We start from the raw sequence: 14,676 nt of genomic DNA, 5'->3' as shown, positions 1-14,676 counted from the left end.
AGAGCTAGATAGATAGCATTGCATTACATTACATGGCAATGCAATGCACAGTTGCTGAAGTTGAACCAAAATGAGCTTGTCATCTGGCTTCTGCAACTTTTAACATGAAAAATCCAATGAGGAGAAGAAAAGCAAAGCCAAAGAGTCCATCCCAAAATCCGACAAACAAGCCAAATGAACAAAAAGCATTGAATTCAATTCTTTCTGATTTTAGAAACTGCATTAAAGAAGGGGTGCACCGGTCCTGGAGATACTGCAATACCAGGTCAATGCGTGGAGTGGACAGAGCAAGCTCTTTTTCCATCTCCCTGTTCTAAAAATCCATTTAATATATGGTCCCCAGATAGGGGACGTATCAGATATTAAACTGATAAGAACAGATACTACACTTGATCTTAGCCAAAAGGCCGAGAAGCGATAACCAGAATTGGTTTCCGACTACGGTGCCACCCAAGGATTCTGAAAAGTCCATTTGTGGAGATGGCCACCTGGACTCCCGTTAAGAAGACATGCTGTCAACCTCTAGATCCCTCACATGCCTGCACTTTTCGGCTTGCTGCTGCTGCAATCCATGCGTTTTAGATCTGCATAACTCCACCTCTTTTAGCACAGTACCCTCAACCCCCGGCTGTTCCCACCCGCCTCAACACCGTTGGAAGGGAGGAGAACCAATTAAGGCGGGGGGGGGGTGGAGCGAGCAGCTGTCTACCCTTAGCAGGAGGGTTGCTGATTAATTACCTCTCCTGCTGCTGCTGCTGCTGGCTGTCCAGCAGCAGACTGAAGGTGGCTGCTGCTGTGCGCAGGTATATCAAGGCTCAGAGCCTATTATGACACGCCCAGCCAGCGTTCCATTGCCACATTCCGTCTACTGCAGGCGGGATACCTGGATGGCTGAATGTCACTGAGAAGCTCACAGAGACCGCCATAAGCAACAGTTTAAAAGAATGCCACAGACTAATCAACCAAACTTTTTGGGTTGGTTTCTCTTTTATAGTCTGCAGGCATTAAATGAAAGAAGTCAGTGTTCCAGCAGAGGGAGACAACGTTTCAGAAAAGGCATTGTAGCAAACCAAAAATGAAATTTTAAGCGCAGCAGAGTAACCAGCTCACATACCTGTTAGCTCAGGTGAGTTTAAAAGGCTGCTGTTGATAACAAGGGCATTTGCTAAATAGATGGTGTGTGTGCAACAATATACTGAAAGGTCAATTATATTGTGCAGCTTATCTCACCACCTGTAGTTATTTAGGTGAAAGCTCCAAAATGCTTGCCTAATATGTCTGTTTATCCAAAAGGAAGTATAGAGGGAGAGCTAGATAGATAGCATTGCATTACATTACATGGCAATGCAATGCACAGTTGCTGAAGTTGAACCAAAATGAGCTTGTCATCTGGCTTCTGCAACTTTTAACATGAAAAATCCAATGAGGAGAAGAAAAGCAAAGCCAAAGAGTCCATCCCAAAATCCGACAAACAAGCCAAATGAACAAAAAGCATTGAATTCAATTCTTTCTGATTTTAGAAACTGCATTAAATAAGGGGTGCACCGGTCCTGGAGATACTGCAATACCAGGTCAATGCGTGGAGTGGACAGAGCAAGCTCTTTTTCCATCTCCCTGTTCTAAAAATCCATTTAATATATGGTCCCCAGATAGGGGACGTATCAGATATTAAACTGATAAGAACAGATACTACACTTGATCTTAGCCAAAAGGCCGAGAAGCGATAACCAGAATTGGTTTCCGACTACGGTGCCACCCAAGGATTCTGAAAAGTCCATTTGTGGAGATGGCCACCTGGACTCCCGTTAAGAAGACATGCTGTCAACCTCTAGATCCCTCACATGCCTGCACTTTTCGGCTTGCTGCTGCTGCAATCCACGCGTTTTAGATCTGCATAACTCCACCTCTTTTAGCACAGTACCCTCAACCCCCGGCTGTTCCCACCCGCCTCAACACCGTTGGAAGGGAGGAGAACCAATTAAGGCGGGGGGGGGGGGGTGGAACGAGCAGCTGTCTACCCTTAGCAGGAGGGTTGCTGATTAATTACCTCTCCTGCTGCTGCTGCTGCTGGCTGTCCAGCAGCAGACTGAAGGTGGCTGCTGCTGTGCGCAGGTATATAAAGGCTCAGAGCCTATTATGACACGCGCAGCCAGCGTTCCATTGCCACATTCCGTCTACTGCAGGCGGGATACCTGGATGGCTGAATGTCACTGAGAAGCTCACAGAGACCGCCATAAGCAACAGTTTAAAAGAATGCCACAGACTAATCAACCAAATTTTTTGGGTTGGTTTCTCTTTTATAGTCTGCAGGCATTAAATGAAAGAAGTCAGTGTTCCAGCAGAGGGAGACAACGTTTCAGAAAAGGCATTGTAGCAAACCAAAAAAGAAATTTTAAGCGCAGCAGAGTAACCAGCTCACATACCTGTTAGCTCAGGTGAGTTTAAAAGGCTGCTGTTGATAACAAGGGCATTTGCTAAATAGATGGTGTGTGTGCAACAATATACTGAAAGGTCAATTATATTGTGCAGCTTATCTCACCACCTGTAGTTATTTAGGTGAAAGCTCCAAAATGCTTGCCTAATATGTCTGTTTATCCAAAAGGAAGTATAGAGGGAGAGCTAGATAGATAGCATTGCATTACATTACATGGCAATGCAATGCACAGTTGCTGAAGTTGAACCAAAATGAGCTTGTCATCTGGCTTCTGCAACTTTTAACATGAAAAATCCAATGAGGAGAAGAAAAGCAAAGCCAAAGAGTCCATCCCAAAATCCGACAAACAAGCCAAATGAACAAAAAGCATTGAATTCAATTCTTTCTGATTTTAGAAACTGCATTAAAGAAGGGGTGCACCGGTCCTGGAGATACTGCAATACCAGGTCAATGCGTGGAGTGGACAGAGCAAGCTCTTTTTCCATCTCCCTGTTCTAAAAATCCATTTAATATATGGTCCCCAGATAGGGGACGTATCAGATATTAAACTGATAAGAACAGATACTACACTTGATCTTAGCCAAAAGGCCGAGAAGCGATAACCAGAATTGGTTTCCGACTACGGTGCCACCCAAGGATTCTGAAAAGTCCATTTGTGGAGATGGCCACCTGGACTCCCGTTAAGAAGACATGCTGTCAACCTCTAGATCCCTCACATGCCTGCACTTTTCGGCTTGCTGCTGCTGCAATCCACGCGTTTTAGATCTGCATAACTCCACCTCTTTTAGCACAGTACCCTCAACCCCCGGCTGTTCCCACCCGCCTCAACACCGTTGGAAGGGAGGAGAACCAATTAAGGCGGGGGGGGGGTGGAACGAGCAGCTGTCTACCCTTAGCAGGAGGGTTGCTGATTAATTACCTCTCCTGCTGCTGCTGCTGCTGCTGGCTGTCCAGCAGCAGACTGAAGGTGGCTGCTGCTGTGCGCAGGTATATAAAGGCTCAGAGCCTATTATGACACGCGCAGCCAGCGTTCCATTGCCACATTCCGTCTACTGCAGGCGGGATACCTGGATGGCTGAATGTCACTGAGAAGCTCACAGAGACCGCCATAAGCAACAGTTTAAAAGAATGCCACAGACTAATCAACCAAACTTTTTGGGTTGGTTTCTCTTTTATAGTCTGCAGGCATTAAATGAAAGAAGTCAGTGTTCCAGCAGAGGGAGACAACGTTTCAGAAAAGGCATTGTAGCAAACCAAAAAAGAAATTTTAAGCGCAGCAGAGTAACCAGCTCACATACCTGTTAGCTCAGGTGAGTTTAAAAGGCTGCTGTTGATAACAAGGGCATTTGCTAAATAGATGGTGTGTGTGCAACAATATACTGAAAGGTCAATTATATTGTGCAGCTTATCTCACCACCTGTAGTTATTTAGGTGAAAGCTCCAAAATGCTTGCCTAATATGTCTGTTTATCCAAAAGGAAGTATAGAGGGAGAGCTAGATAGATAGCATTGCATTACATTACATGGCAATGCAATGCACAGTTGCTGAAGTTGAACCAAAATGAGCTTGTCATCTGGCTTCTGCAACTTTTAACATGAAAAATCCAATGAGGAGAAGAAAAGCAAAGCCAAAGAGTCCATCCCAAAATCCGACAAACAAGCCAAATGAACAAAAAGCATTGAATTCAATTCTTTCTGATTTTAGAAACTGCATTAAAGAAGGGGTGCACCGGTCCTGGAGATACTGCAATACCAGGTCAATGCGTGGAGTGGACAGAGCAAGCTCTTTTTCCATCTCCCTGTTCTAAAAATCCATTTAATATATGGTCCCCAGATAGGGGACGTATCAGATATTAAACTGATAAGAACAGATACTACACTTGATCTTAGCCAAAAGGCCGAGAAGCGATAACCAGAATTGGTTTCCGACTACGGTGCCACCCAAGGATTCTGAAAAGTCCATTTGTGGAGATGGCCACCTGGACTCCCGTTAAGAAGACATGCTGTCAACCTCTAGATCCCTCACATGCCTGCACTTTTCGGCTTGCTGCTGCTGCAATCCACGCGTTTTAGATCTGCATAACTCCACCTCTTTTAGCACAGTACCCTCAACCCCCGGCTGTTCCCACCCGCCTCAACACCGTTGGAAGGGAGGAGAACCAATTAAGGCGGGGGGGGGGGGGGTGGAACGAGCAGCTGTCTACCCTTAGCAGGAGGGTTGCTGATTAATTACCTCTCCTGCTGCTGCTGCTGCTGGCTGTCCAGCAGCAGACTGAAGGTGGCTGCTGCTGTGCGCAGGTATATAAAGGCTCAGAGCCTATTATGACACGCGCAGCCAGCGTTCCATTGCCACATTCCGTCTACTGCAGGCGGGATACCTGGATGGCTGAATGTCACTGAGAAGCTCACAGAGACCGCCATAAGCAACAGTTTAAAAGAATGCCACAGACTAATCAACCAAACTTTTTGGGTTGGTTTCTCTTTTATAGTCTGCAGGCATTAAATGAAAGAAGTCAGTGTTCCAGCAGAGGGAGACAACGTTTCAGAAAAGGCATTGTAGCAAACCAAAAAAGAAATTTTAAGCGCAGCAGAGTAACCAGCTCACATACCTGTTAGCTCAGGTGAGTTTAAAAGGCTGCTGTTGATAACAAGGGCATTTGCTAAATAGATGGTGTGTGTGCAACAATATACTGAAAGGTCAATTATATTGTGCAGCTTATCTCACCACCTGTAGTTATTTAGGTGAAAGCTCCAAAATGCTTGCCTAATATGTCTGTTTATCCAAAAGGAAGTATAGAGGGAGAGCTAGATAGATAGCATTGCATTACATTACATGGCAATGCAATGCACAGTTGCTGAAGTTGAACCAAAATGAGCTTGTCATCTGGCTTCTGCAACTTTTAACATGAAAAATCCAATGAGGAGAAGAAAAGCAAAGCCAAAGAGTCCATCCCAAAATCCGACAAACAAGCCAAATGAACAAAAAGCATTGAATTCAATTCTTTCTGATTTTAGAAACTGCATTAAAGAAGGGGTGCACCGGTCCTGGAGATACTGCAATACCAGGTCAATGCGTGGAGTGGACAGAGCAAGCTCTTTTTCCATCTCCCTGTTCTAAAAATCCATTTAATATATGGTCCCCAGATAGGGGACGTATCAGATATTAAACTGATAAGAACAGATACTACACTTGATCTTAGCCAAAAGGCCGAGAAGCGATAACCAGAATTGGTTTCCGACTACGGTGCCACCCAAGGATTCTGAAAAGTCCATTTGTGGAGATGGCCACCTGGACTCCCGTTAAGAAGACATGCTGTCAACCTCTAGATCCCTCACATGCCTGCACTTTTCGGCTTGCTGCTGCTGCAATCCACGCGTTTTAGATCTGCATAACTCCACCTCTTTTAGCACAGTACCCTCAACCCCCGGCTGTTCCCACCCGCCTCAACACCGTTGGAAGGGAGGAGAACCAATTAAGGCGGGGGGGGGGGTGGAACGAGCAGCTGTCTACCCTTAGCAGGAGGGTTGCTGATTAATTACCTCTCCTGCTGCTGCTGCTGCTGGCTGTCCAGCAGCAGACTGAAGGTGGCTGCTGCTGTGCGCAGGTATATAAAGGCTCAGAGCCTATTATGACACGCGCAGCCAGCGTTCCATTGCCACATTCCGTCTACTGCAGGCGGGATACCTGGATGGCTGAATGTCACTGAGAAGCTCACAGAGACCGCCATAAGCAACAGTTTAAAAGAATGCCACAGACTAATCAACCAAACTTTTTGGGTTGGTTTCTCTTTTATAGTCTGCAGGCATTAAATGAAAGAAGTCAGTGTTCCAGCAGAGGGAGACAACGTTTCAGAAAAGGCATTGTAGCAAACCAAAAAAGAAATTTTAAGCGCAGCAGAGTAACCAGCTCACATACCTGTTAGCTCAGGTGAGTTTAAAAGGCTGCTGTTGATAACAAGGGCATTTGCTAAATAGATGGTGTGTGTGCAACAATATACTGAAAGGTCAATTATATTGTGCAGCTTATCTCACCACCTGTAGTTATTTAGGTGAAAGCTCCAAAATGCTTGCCTAATATGTCTGTTTATCCAAAAGGAAGTATAGAGGGAGAGCTAGATAGATAGCATTGCATTACATTACATGGCAATGCAATGCACAGTTGCTGAAGTTGAACCAAAATGAGCTTGTCATCTGGCTTCTGCAACTTTTAACATGAAAAATCCAATGAGGAGAAGAAAAGCAAAGCCAAAGAGTCCATCCCAAAATCCGACAAACAAGCCAAATGAACAAAAAGCATTGAATTCAATTCTTTCTGATTTTAGAAACTGCATTAAAGAAGGGGTGCACCGGTCCTGGAGATACTGCAATACCAGGTCAATGCGTGGAGTGGACAGAGCAAGCTCTTTTTCCATCTCCCTGTTCTAAAAATCCATTTAATATATGGTCCCCAGATAGGGGACGTATCAGATATTAAACTGATAAGAACAGATTTTTTTTTTTTTTTTTTGTTTCGAAAGCCCGAATTCGTGTACAAAACCCGAGTGCGCTTAAAAAAGTGACAAGTGCCACAAAAAAAGTGCACTAGGATGCTGGTCTTCTTGAAACCCTCTCCAAAAGGAGAAGGGTCCCCCAAACCATTCCCCGTCCCTCCGAGCCAAAAGGCCACAGCGAGGAACAGGGACAAAAAGCCACCTCCAGCCGAAGCCAGAGGCGACCCAATCTTACCCCCAGCACCTGCCCGAGTTCTCACCCGAGCAAGGCACTGCGAGCCAAAGACTGTGCTCCCCTCCCGGAAGAGGGGAGCCAACAACGCTCTCCTCCCGAAAGAGGAGAGCCAGGGGGGTTCAGGGGGGAGCGGAACCTGATGGCCACACACTCCCCCCCTAGACCTGCCAAGAGAGGAACCCGTAAGGGAACCGCATCCCGACAAAATCCTAGTAGGACGTGACACACGTGAATAAGTGGACACACAGTGACAAAGAAATTAAATAAATAGTGAAGGTTTCACAGTATAATACTGCCCGGACCTTCGACCGGGAATTGAAAAATTCCCCATCCTAAGGCCAGAAGGCCCGGAATAAGGGTGTGTGCGAAGAAAGAAAATTTAAAGTGCTTGTGCAAATGTGCCATAAACTCAAGTGGGGTTCCCAATCCCAGTGAGTTAAGGCACCCCAGGGTCACCACTCCTGGGGCACTTCACACTTCGGGCTTTCGATCTTCCCCGGCCCAATGGCGTCGATCCTGGGGGGCCATGCTTTCCACCAGATGACTATATTAGCCACCTGGCGTACTAACAAGCGCCTAAACCCCAGTGTGCATAATGTATCAATCTACTAGGGCGGCCAACAACCAAAACCGCCTTTTCGAAAGATACTACACTTGATCTTAGCCAAAAGGCCGAGAAGCGATAACCAGAATTGGTTTCCGACTACGGTGCCACCCAAGGATTCTGAAAAGTCCATTTGTGGAGATGGCCACCTGGACTCCCGTTAAGAAGACATGCTGTCAACCTCTAGATCCCTCACATGCCTGCACTTTTCGGCTTGCTGCTGCTGCAATCCACGCGTTTTAGATCTGCATAACTCCACCTCTTTTAGCACAGTACCCTCAACCCCCGGCTGTTCCCACCCGCCTCAACACCGTTGGAAGGGAGGAGAACCAATTAAGGCGGGGGGGGGGGGGGTGGAACGAGCAGCTGTCTACCCTTAGCAGGAGGGTTGCTGATTAATTACCTCTCCTGCTGCTGCTGCTGCTGGCTGTCCAGCAGCAGACTGAAGGTGGCTGCTGCTGTGCGCAGGTATATAAAGGCTCAGAGCCTATTATGACACGCGCAGCCAGCGTTCCATTGCCACATTCCGTCTACTGCAGGCGGGATACCTGGATGGCTGAATGTCACTGAGAAGCTCACAGAGACCGCCATAAGCAACAGTTTAAAAGAATGCCACAGACTAATCAACCAAACTTTTTGGGTTGGTTTCTCTTTTATAGTCTGCAGGCATTAAATGAAAGAAGTCAGTGTTCCAGCAGAGGGAGACAACGTTTCAGAAAAGGCATTGTAGCAAACCAAAAAAGAAATTTTAAGCGCAGCAGAGTAACCAGCTCACATACCTGTTAGCTCAGGTGAGTTTAAAAGGCTGCTGTTGATAACAAGGGCATTTGCTAAATAGATGGTGTGTGTGCAACAATATACTGAAAGGTCAATTATATTGTGCAGCTTATCTCACCACCTGTAGTTATTTAGGTGAAAGCTCCAAAATGCTTGCCTAATATGTCTGTTTATCCAAAAGGAAGTATAGAGGGAGAGCTAGATAGATAGCATTGCATTACATTACATGGCAATGCAATGCACAGTTGCTGAAGTTGAACCAAAATGAGCTTGTCATCTGGCTTCTGCAACTTTTAACATGAAAAATCCAATGAGGAGAAGAAAAGCAAAGCCAAAGAGTCCATCCCAAAATCCGACAAACAAGCCAAATGAACAAAAAGCATTGAATTCAATTCTTTCTGATTTTAGAAACTGCATTAAAGAAGGGGTGCACCGGTCCTGGAGATACTGCAATACCAGGTCAATGCGTGGAGTGGACAGAGCAAGCTCTTTTTCCATCTCCCTGTTCTAAAAATCCATTTAATATATGGTCCCCAGATAGGGGACGTATCAGATATTAAACTGATAAGAACAGATACTACACTTGATCTTAGCCAAAAGGCCGAGAAGCGATAACCAGAATTGGTTTCCGACTACGGTGCCACCCAAGGATTCTGAAAAGTCCATTTGTGGAGATGGCCACCTGGACTCCCGTTAAGAAGACATGCTGTCAACCTCTAGATCCCTCACATGCCTGCACTTTTCGGCTTGCTGCTGCTGCAATCCACGCGTTTTAGATCTGCATAACTCCACCTCTTTTAGCACAGTACCCTCAACCCCCGGCTGTTCCCACCTGCCTCAACACCGTTGGAAGGGAGGAGAACCAATTAAGGCGGGGGGGGGGGTGGAACGAGCAGCTGTCTACCCTTAGCAGGAGGGTTGCTGATTAATTACCTCTCCTGCTGCTGCTGCTGCTGGCTGTCCAGCAGCAGACTGAAGGTGGCTGCTGCTGTGCGCAGGTATATAAAGGCTCAGAGCCTATTATGACACGCGCAGCCAGCGTTCCATTGCCACATTCCGTCTACTGCAGGCGGGATACCTGGATGGCTGAATGTCACTGAGAAGCTCACAGAGACCGCCATAAGCAACAGTTTAAAAGAATGCCACAGACTAATCAACCAAACTTTTTGGGTTGGTTTCACTTTTATATTCTGCAGGCATTAAATGAAAGAAGTCAGTGTTCCAGCAGAGGGAGACAACGTTTCAGAAAAGGCATTGTAGCAAACCAAAAAAGAAATTTTAAGCGCAGCAGAGTAACCAGCTCACATACCTGTTAGCTCAGGTGAGTTTAAAAGGCTGCTGTTGATAACAAGGGCATTTGCTAAATAGATGGTGTGTGTGCAACAATATACTGAAAGGTCAATTATATTGTGCAGCTTATCTCACCACCTGTAGTTATTTAGGTGAAAGCTCCAAAATGCTTGCCTAATATGTTTGTTTATCCAAAAGGAAGTATAGAGGGAGAGCTAGATAGATAGCATTGCATTACATTACATGGCAATGCAATGCACAGTTGCTGAAGTTGAACCAAAATGAGCTTGTCATCTGGCTTCTGCAACTTTTAACATGAAAAATCCAATGAGGAGAAGAAAAGCAAAGCCAAAGAGTCCATCCCAAAATCCGACAAACAAGCCAAATGAACAAAAAGCATTGAATTCAATTCTTTCTGATTTTAGAAACTGCATTAAAGAAGGGGTGCACCGGTCCTGGAGATACTGCAATACCAGGTCAATGCGTGGAGTGGACAGAGCAAGCTCTTTTTCCATCTCCCTGTTCTAAAAATCCATTTAATATATGGTCCCCAGATAGGGGACGTATCAGATATTAAACTGATAAGAACAGATTTTTTTTTTTTTTTTTTGTTTCGAAAGCCCGAATTCGTGTACAAAACCCGAGTGCGCTTAAAAAAGTGACAAGTGCCACAAAAAAAGTGCACTAGGATGCTGGTCTTCTTGAAACCCTCTCCAAAAGGAGAAGGGTCCCCCAAACCATTCCCCGTCCCTCCGAGCCAAAAGGCCACAGCGAGGAACAGGGACAAAAAGCCACCTCCAGCCGAAGCCAGAGGCGACCCAATCTTACCCCCAGCACCTGCCCGAGTTCTCACCCGAGCAAGGCACTGCGAGCCAAAGACTGTGCTCCCCTCCCGGAAGAGGGGAGCCAACAACGCTCTCCTCCCGAAAGAGGAGAGCCAGGGGGGTTCAGGGGGGAGCGGAACCTGATGGCCACACACTCCCCCCCTAGACCTGCCAAGAGAGGAACCCGTAAGGGAACCGCATCCCGACAAAATCCTAGTAGGACGTGACACACGTGAATAAGTGGACACACAGTGACAAAGAAATTAAATAAATAGTGAAGGTTTCACAGTATAATACTGCCCGGACCTTCGACCGGGAATTGAAAAATTCCCCATCCTAAGGCCAGAAGGCCCGGAATAAGGGTGTGTGCGAAGAAAGAAAATTTAAAGTGCTTGTGCAAATGTGCCATAAACTCAAGTGGGGTTCCCAATCCCAGTGAGTTAAGGCACCCCAGGGTCACCACTCCTGGGGCACTTCACACTTCGGGCTTTCGATCTTCCCCGGCCCAATGGCGTCGATCCTGGGGGGCCATGCTTTCCACCAGATGACTATATTAGCCACCTGGCGTACTAACAAGCGCCTAAACCCCAGTGTGCATAATGTATCAATCTACTAGGGCGGCCAACATCCAAAACCGCCTTTTCGAAAGATACTACACTTGATCTTAGCCAAAAGGCCGAGAAGCGATAACCAGAATTGGTTTCCGACTACGGTGCCACCCAAGGATTCTGAAAAGTCCATTTGTGGAGATGGCCACCTGGACTCCCGTTAAGAAGACATGCTGTCAACCTCTAGATCCCTCACATGCCTGCACTTTTCGGCTTGCTGCTGCTGCAATCCACGCGTTTTAGATCTGCATAACTCCACCTCTTTTAGCACAGTACCCTCAACCCCCGGCTGTTCCCACCCGCCTCAACACCGTTGGAAGGGAGGAGAACCAATTAAGGCGGGGGGGGGGGGGTGGAACGAGCAGCTGTCTACCCTTAGCAGGAGGGTTGCTGATTAATTACCTCTCCTGCTGCTGCTGCTGCTGGCTGTCCAGCAGCAGACTGAAGGTGGCTGCTGCTGTGCGCAGGTATATAAAGGCTCAGAGCCTATTATGACACGCGCAGCCAGCGTTCCATTGCCACATTCCGTCTACTGCAGGCGGGATACCTGGATGGCTGAATGTCACTGAGAAGCTCACAGAGACCGCCATAAGCAACAGTTTAAAAGAATGCCACAGACTAATCAACCAAACTTTTTGGGTTGGTTTCTCTTTTATAGTCTGCAGGCATTAAATGAAAGAAGTCAGTGTTCCAGCAGAGGGAGACAACGTTTCAGAAAAGGCATTGTAGCAAACCAAAAAAGAAATTTTAAGCGCAGCAGAGTAACCAGCTCACATACCTGTTAGCTCAGGTGAGTTTAAAAGGCTGCTGTTGATAACAAGGGCATTTGCTAAATAGATGGTGTGTGTGCAACAATATACTGAAAGGTCAATTATATTGTGCAGCTTATCTCACCACCTGTAGTTATTTAGGTGAAAGCTCCAAAATGCTTGCCTAATATGTCTGTTTATCCAAAAGGAAGTATAGAGGGAGAGCTAGATAGATAGCATTGCATTACATTACATGGCAATGCAATGCACAGTTGCTGAAGTTGAACCAAAATGAGCTTGTCATCTGGCTTCTGCAACTTTTAACATGAAAAATCCAATGAGGAGAAGAAAAGCAAAGCCAAAGAGTCCATCCCAAAATCCGACAAACAAGCCAAATGAACAAAAAGCATTGAATTCAATTCTTTCTGATTTTAGAAACTGCATTAAAGAAGGGGTGCACCGGTCCTGGAGATACTGCAATACCAGGTCAATGCGTGGAGTGGACAGAGCAAGCTCTTTTTCCATCTCCCTGTTCTAAAAATCCATTTAATATATGGTCCCCAGATAGGGGACGTATCAGATATTAAACTGATAAGAACAGATACTACACTTGATCTTAGCCAAAAGGCCGAGAAGCGATAACCAGAATTGGTTTCCGACTACGGTGCCACCCAAGGATTCTGAAAAGTCCATTTGTGGAGATGGCCACCTGGACTCCCGTTAAGAAGACATGCTGTCAACCTCTAGATCCCTCACATGCCTGCACTTTTCGGCTTGCTGCTGCTGCAATCCACGCGTTTTAGATCTGCATAACTCCACCTCTTTTAGCACAGTACCCTCAACCCCCGGCTGTTCCCACCTGCCTCAACACCGTTGGAAGGGAGGAGAACCAATTAAGGCGGGGGGGGGGTGGAACGAGCAGCTGTCTACCCTTAGCAGGAGGGTTGCTGATTAATTACCTCTCCTGCTGCTGCTGCTGCTGGCTGTCCAGCAGCAGACTGAAGGTGGCTGCTGCTGTGCGCAGGTATATAAAGGCTCAGAGCCTATTATGACACGCGCAGCCAGCGTTCCATTGCCACATTCCGTCTACTGCAGGCGGGATACCTGGATGGCTGAATGTCACTGAGAAGCTCACAGAGACCGCCATAAGCAACAGTTTAAAAGAATGCCACAGACTAATCAACCAAACTTTTTGGGTTGGTTTCTCTTTTATAGTCTGCAGGCATTAAATGAAAGAAGTCAGTGTTCCAGCAGAGGGAGACAACGTTTCAGAAAAGGCATTGTAGCAAACCAAAAAAGAAATTTTAAGCGCAGCAGAGTAACCAGCTCACATACCTGTTAGCTCAGGTGAGTTTAAAAGGCTGCTGTTGATAACAAGGGCATTTGCTAAATAGATGGTGTGTGTGCAACAATATACTGAAAGGTCAATTATATTGTGCAGCTTATCTCACCACCTGTAGTTATTTAGGTGAAAGCTCCAAAATGCTTGCCTAATATGTCTGTTTATCCAAAAGGAAGTATAGAGGGAGAGCTAGATAGATAGCATTGCATTACATTACATGGCAATGCAATGCACAGTTGCTGAAGTTGAACCAAAATGAGCTTGTCATCTGGCTTCTGCAACTTTTAACATGAAAAATCCAATGAGGAGAAGAAAAGCAAAGCCAAAGAGTCCATCCCAAAATCCGACAAACAAGCCAAATGAACAAAAAGCATTGAATTCAATTCTTTCTGATTTTAGAAACTGCATTAAAGAAGGGGTGCACCGGTCCTGGAGATACTGCAATACCAGGTCAATGCGTGGAGTGGACAGAGCAAGCTCTTTTTCCATCTCCCTGTTCTAAAAATCCATTTAATATATGGTCCCCAGATAGGGGACGTATCAGATATTAAACTGATAAGAACAGATACTACACTTGATCTTAGCCAAAAGGCCGAGAAGCGATAACCAGAATTGGTTTCCGACTACGGTGCCACCCAAGGATTCTGAAAAGTCCATTTGTGGAGATGGCCACCTGGACTCCCGTTAAGAAGACATGCTGTCAACCTCTAGATCCCTCACATGCCTGCACTTTTCGGCTTGCTGCTGCTGCAATCCACGCATTTTAGATCTGCATAACTCCACCTCTTTTAGCACAGTACCCTCAACCCCCGGCTGTTCCCACCCGCCTCAACACCGTTGGAAGGGAGGAGAACCAATTAAGGTGGGGGGGGGGGTGGAACGAGCAGCTGTCTACCCTTAGCAGGAGGGTTGCTGATTAATTACCTCTCCTGCTGCTGCTGCTGCTGGCTGTCCAGCAGCAGACTGAAGGTGGCTGCTGCTGTGCGCAGGTATATAAAGGCTCAGAGCCTATTATGACACGCGCAGCCAGCGTTCCATTGCCACATTCCGTCTACTGCAGGCGGGATACCTGGATGGCTGAATGTCACTGAGAAGCTCACAGAGACCGCCATAAGCAACAGTTTAAAAGAATGCCACAGACTAATCAACCAAACTTTTTGGGTTGGTTTCTCTTTTATAGTCTGCAGGCATTAAATGAAAGAAGTCAGTGTTCCAGCAGAGGGAGACAACGTTTCAGAAAAGGCATTGTAGCAAACCAAAAAAGAAATTTTAAGCGCAGCAGAGTAACCAGCTCACATACCTGTTAGCTCAGGTGAGTTTAAAA

General features: G+C 46.3%; 10 non-coding genes and 2 pseudogenes across 10 annotated transcripts; all 12 read right to left on the bottom strand.

Moving 5' to 3' along the window:
- Positions 1-228: 228 nt before the first annotated feature.
- On the bottom strand, positions 229-419 carry LOC141157949 (U2 spliceosomal RNA). Its single transcript, XR_012247987.1, has one exon. It is a non-coding gene; the product is annotated as a U2 spliceosomal RNA (small nuclear RNA).
- Positions 420-1,534: 1,115 nt separating this feature from the next.
- LOC141157947 (U2 spliceosomal RNA) lies at positions 1,535-1,725 on the bottom strand. Its single transcript, XR_012247985.1, has one exon. It is a non-coding gene; the product is annotated as a U2 spliceosomal RNA (small nuclear RNA).
- Positions 1,726-2,843: 1,118 nt separating this feature from the next.
- On the bottom strand, positions 2,844-3,034 carry LOC141157946 (U2 spliceosomal RNA). Its single transcript, XR_012247984.1, has one exon. It is a non-coding gene; the product is annotated as a U2 spliceosomal RNA (small nuclear RNA).
- A 1,118-nt stretch (positions 3,035-4,152) lies between these two features.
- Positions 4,153-4,343, bottom strand: LOC141157945 (U2 spliceosomal RNA). Its single transcript, XR_012247983.1, has one exon. It is a non-coding gene; the product is annotated as a U2 spliceosomal RNA (small nuclear RNA).
- Positions 4,344-5,462: 1,119 nt separating this feature from the next.
- LOC141157944 (U2 spliceosomal RNA) lies at positions 5,463-5,653 on the bottom strand. The gene has a single exon (XR_012247982.1). It is a non-coding gene; the product is annotated as a U2 spliceosomal RNA (small nuclear RNA).
- Positions 5,654-6,769: 1,116 nt separating this feature from the next.
- Positions 6,770-6,956, bottom strand: LOC141160218 (U2 spliceosomal RNA). The gene has a single exon (XR_012250172.1). It is a non-coding gene; the product is annotated as a U2 spliceosomal RNA (small nuclear RNA).
- A 794-nt stretch (positions 6,957-7,750) lies between these two features.
- On the bottom strand, positions 7,751-7,842 carry LOC141160411 (U2 spliceosomal RNA; annotated as a pseudogene).
- A 1,119-nt stretch (positions 7,843-8,961) lies between these two features.
- Positions 8,962-9,152, bottom strand: LOC141157943 (U2 spliceosomal RNA). Its single transcript, XR_012247981.1, has one exon. It is a non-coding gene; the product is annotated as a U2 spliceosomal RNA (small nuclear RNA).
- Positions 9,153-10,268: 1,116 nt separating this feature from the next.
- LOC141160217 (U2 spliceosomal RNA) lies at positions 10,269-10,455 on the bottom strand. Its single transcript, XR_012250171.1, has one exon. It is a non-coding gene; the product is annotated as a U2 spliceosomal RNA (small nuclear RNA).
- Positions 10,456-11,249: 794 nt separating this feature from the next.
- On the bottom strand, positions 11,250-11,341 carry LOC141160433 (U2 spliceosomal RNA; annotated as a pseudogene).
- A 1,118-nt stretch (positions 11,342-12,459) lies between these two features.
- Positions 12,460-12,650, bottom strand: LOC141157942 (U2 spliceosomal RNA). Its single transcript, XR_012247980.1, has one exon. It is a non-coding gene; the product is annotated as a U2 spliceosomal RNA (small nuclear RNA).
- A 1,115-nt stretch (positions 12,651-13,765) lies between these two features.
- Positions 13,766-13,956, bottom strand: LOC141157941 (U2 spliceosomal RNA). The gene has a single exon (XR_012247979.1). It is a non-coding gene; the product is annotated as a U2 spliceosomal RNA (small nuclear RNA).
- Between the last annotated feature and the right edge of the window lie 720 nt (positions 13,957-14,676).

Source organism: Phyllobates terribilis, unplaced genomic scaffold (assembly GCF_046119375.1).
Source record: "Phyllobates terribilis strain yellow unplaced genomic scaffold, ASM4611937v1 Scaffold_8__6_contigs__length_399053987, whole genome shotgun sequence".
NCBI classification, from domain to species: Eukaryota; Metazoa; Chordata; class Amphibia; order Anura; family Dendrobatidae; genus Phyllobates; species Phyllobates terribilis.
The sequence above is the reverse complement of the archived record's forward strand: the minus strand, read 5'-3'. Positions and strand labels throughout refer to the sequence as shown.